This window comes from Peromyscus leucopus, unplaced genomic scaffold, assembly GCF_004664715.2.
Source record: "Peromyscus leucopus breed LL Stock unplaced genomic scaffold, UCI_PerLeu_2.1 scaffold_1248, whole genome shotgun sequence".
Taxonomy (NCBI): domain Eukaryota; kingdom Metazoa; phylum Chordata; class Mammalia; order Rodentia; family Cricetidae; genus Peromyscus; species Peromyscus leucopus.
The window spans coordinates 37,692-42,161 of record NW_023504389.1 but is presented as its reverse complement, the minus strand read 5'-3'; the positions used below and the strand labels follow the sequence as shown (position 1 = coordinate 42,161).

General features: G+C 39.7%; 1 pseudogene; it reads right to left on the bottom strand.

Moving 5' to 3' along the window:
* Positions 1-2,901: 2,901 nt before the first annotated feature.
* On the bottom strand, positions 2,902-3,633 carry LOC114687493 (annotated as a pseudogene).
* Positions 3,634-4,470: the final 837 nt, after the last annotated feature.

Below are 4,470 nucleotides of genomic sequence, written 5' to 3'. Positions count from 1 at the left end.
TGGAACATGGTCCCCTCATTCAAAGACATCTTTACCAACTTTCTGTCTTTCACTGCCTCAGTTAGGTTCTCCTGAAACTTGCACTGTAAACCAGGCTGGCTTTTAACTCAGAGATCAGTCAGCCTCTGTGTAGATGTAACCAACTGTCTTATTAAATAAGAAACACAGAACCAATGTAAAAGAGAAATCCAAGAGGTCAGAGCTCAGAGCTAAAACCTTACCCTTCCTCCTGCAGTGGTCCCACCTCTCCGAAAGAGACCTACTTCCTGTGTGTTTGTCTTCATATAGTCTTTCTGTTCTGCCTTCTCATTGGTTGTAAACCCAAACACGTGACTGCCTCATCACTGCCTATAAGTCAGCCCTCCAGGTCTTAAAGGTGTGTGTCTCCAATGCTGGCTGTATCCCCAAACACAAAGAGACTTACCTAGCTCTGCCTACAAAGTGCTGGCATTAAAGTTGTGCGCCACTACCACCACACTCTTTCTATGGCTCTAATAGCTCTGACCCCCGGGCAACTTTATTTATTAACATACAATTAAAATCACATTTCAGTACAAATAAAATACCACCATACCTCTGCTTCCCAGTACTTGGATTATGAATGTGCCCCCTGCCACATACCTGGCTCTATGCATTTTTAAAGTTTCTTTCCACGATTTGGAAACTTAACTGGGTGGAATCTTGCCCTAAGGTCACCACTTCCTTTATTCCATTGTTCATCTCCTTGAACATAGAATTTAGCTCCATTCCACTTCCCAATGCTCTTTTTCGCCTCAAAATTTAGTTTTTGTAATTTATTCTGCTAAGCTTGCTTCTTTTCATTATAAATCTTCATTAGAGTTACCACTAATATCCACTCAACAGAGTCTGTACTAGGCTGCTCTGAGATTTCTTCTGCCAATGGAATTAATCCAAAACTCTTAACTTTTGCCTAAAGCAAACTCTTTAGAAAAGGGCGAAATTGAGTGACTTTCTTCACCAAATATCACAAGAATGATCTCTAGGCAACATACTAAAATTCTTCTCCTCTGAACATCTTGATTGAGCCCATGACAGTTTAAATTACCCTTAACACCTCTGTTCTATGCTCCTACTAATATGGCCCATCAAGGAGTGCTTAAAGCATTTCATTGTTCATAATCCAAAGTACCAAACTCCAAAATCCTCCAAAGAACCACATGGTCAGGCCTATCGCATAATATATCAGTCCCTGGTACCAATTTCTGTCTTAGTCAGGATATTTTGCTATGAAGAGATATCATGACCATGGTAACTCACTTTTTAAATGTAATAATTTATTGAGTCTTTATTGAAATTTCATGCTATGTACCGTAATCCCACTCAACTCTCAGTCCCTCCACATCCACCCCTCACCTGTGCAGTATGCCACCCATGTTAATTAAAAAAACAAGTAAAAAAACCCCACCTCACTCCTCTATCTTTACAACACCTCTTCATTTATCCTAGTGATGTTGGGAGCTGTGGCATATCATGTAGTATGCCCCTTTTGTCCAATCACCTCCACGTGCAAAATGTTCATGACAATGAGTCATTGGTTGGTTCAAGGCCTCTGGTTTCTGGTACACCATCATCAGGGGGGACCTCATCAAAACTCTTCTTCGATATTCTGTTGTTGCCCAGAGTCATGGAGAGTCTGTGGTTATTGTTCTGCATGACCAGTCTGTTGTAGAACATTATTTTAAGGTGTGTTACTTTTGTTTATGTTGCATTTGTTTAACTCTGTGAAGCTGTGTTCCTGTGCCTATCTAAAATGCCTGTTGGTCTAATAAAGAGCTGAATGGTCAATAGCAAGGTAGGAGAAAGGATAGGCAGGGCTGGCAGGCAGAGAGAATATATAAAAGGAGAAATCTGGAAGGAAGAAAAAAGAGCAAGAGAACAAGGAGAGGAGGACACTAGGAGCCAGCCACCCAGCCACCCAGCCAGTCATGGAGTAAGAGTGAAAGTAAGATGTACAGAAGTAAAAAAAAGGAAAAAGCCCAGAGGCAAAAGGTGAATAGGATAGTTTCAGTTAAGACAAGCTAGCAAGAAATAAGCCAAGCGAAGTCTGGGCATTTATAATTAAGAATAAGCCTCCATGTGTGGTTTATTTGGGAGCTGGGTGGCAGGCCCCACAAAAAGAGTAAAGATCAAAGAGCCAAAAGAGTAAATGAGCCAAAAGACCAAAAAACATCAGCTAATAACACTAGTCCCTTCCTGCACTCCAGCAGGTCAAACATGGGTGGCTGATAGGATGGGCCAAAACAAGGACCAGAATGTGGGTCTGGGTGGTAGTTGAGGTGGTTGGTCTGGGTCACTGGGACCACTTCATCAGGTGAGGGGTAGAGCCTGCTCTCCTAGGCCCATGCCTTTGGGGCCAGGTCTTCCAAACCTGACCATATAAACTCCTATAAAGAAAACACTTCCAAGTTCAGAGGTTCAGCCATTATCATCATGATGAGGAGCATGGTGGCTTCAAGTGGCTCTAGATCTGAAAGTGCTACATCTTGCTGGCAACAGGAAGTCAATTGAGACACTGGACAATATACTGAACATAGGAAAACTAAAGTCAACCGCCACAGTAACACACTTACTCCAACAAGGTCATACCCACTCCAACAAAGCCTTCTAATAGTGCCACTCACTACAAGATTATGAGAGCCAATTACATTCAAACTACCACAATCTTCAGAGTTTAGGATGTAAAATCATTCAAAGAAAGGAACACTTTAGACAGATGAGGAAGTAATTTAGACACACCCAAAGAACCAAGATGAGGCTTTATTTAGAATGAGGTGATGACTACATGAGTTTTGTGTGTAAAATAGAAAATTTCTTCAAGGAGCATTTTGACAGATGTTGCAAATGTAGGAGCTCCTGCTTCAGACCTCTTGTTTGGTAATTTTAGAAGCACACTTGGCCTTCTTCACCTGACTCTAGTTTCAAAGAACTTATCTCACAGAGAAACATGATCACACCAAAGAGTGACATGGCAGTTGTAAGGACCCCTAATGGGAACACAGCAGTAAGGTATTTGCTTATCAGGGCTTCTTTTTTTAACAGGAAAGTCAGTTGGAAAGTCAAGAGTGGTTTGGCCATATAGATCTACCACATGGTTCCAGCTCATGGAAGCAAATGTGAAGAGGTGACTAACACACAAAACTAAGGCAGACACATATGCATCTCAACATACGGGTGTTTCGAGTAGCTGGTCTTAATGGCTATTGCACTGAAAACCAGAACTACTGGATTCATAAAAATGGCCCATGCTATCAGATTCTGTGCAATCTGAATTCAGGCAAAATTCCCCAGGTGGAATTGTTAGGAACATGCACCAGCATCTTGGTTACAGTCCTTGAGACATTAAAGTCTTGAGGGTAAGAAGCCTTACAGAGTCCAAAGGACACAAACTGCAAAATGTTCCTGCTGAATCCCCACAGGCACCAGCTGGCTGCTTGCAATGACTATTTCAAACACCAAAGCTGATAGGTTGCTAAGGAGACCACTCAACTTGAAGATGCACCTGTTTCCATTGGCAAATATGAAGATGAGATTGAACAAGGATATAGACAAGCCAAGAACACAAGGGAAGTTGGGAAAAAATGAGTCATGCTTTATGGAGAGCTCAGCTCTCATATCTTGTCTGTGCTGTCACAGTTTATATTTACATAATCTACCTATGTATTGGGGTTCATCATAATACAGGCAAGAGTATAAAAAGCCCTAAACTCCATGACTATAGCAGAGGTTCCCTCTATAAAATGTTTTGATTAGCAATTTCACTGTATCTGTCAAATGCTGAAATATGCATATTTGCTAACTAAGAATTTTAATGTTTGGAATTAACAGTGAAAAAAGAGTTTGCAATATGATATGTAAGGTGATGCTTATTTCAGCTGTATTTTCAATACAGAAATAAATATGATGAACAATTTAAATGAAAGTTATAATCTGAAAAATTCTCATATATTATTTCTACATAATTATAGTGGACTACTACAAACTGATGTCTACTGAAAGAACAAGCAAAGTGAAAATTGATCCCCATGTTTTTCCAAGCATGTCCATATTTCATACATGATGCATGTATTTGTGTATGTGTACATGCATATACAGCATACACACACACACACACACACACACACACACACACACACACACACACACAGACAAAGAAAATAGACTATTAAAGACATACCCTAAAAGGTAACTCTAGGTTGTTCAATCTAGCAGTGTAGAAAGTCTTTCTTATTTTTACATTTTTATGTAAGGTGCCAATTTTTTAATAAAATCTATACATATTTTATAATTTAGTCACAGTTAGAATGACTTTCAAAATATATAGATATGAGGGATAAGAATATACCTCAGTAGAATAGCAATTGCTAAACTCATGGATATTTCCATCATTGATCCATAACTTACTCAAATGTGGATTTTCAGATAACCAATTTGTTTTATTCATTGCATATA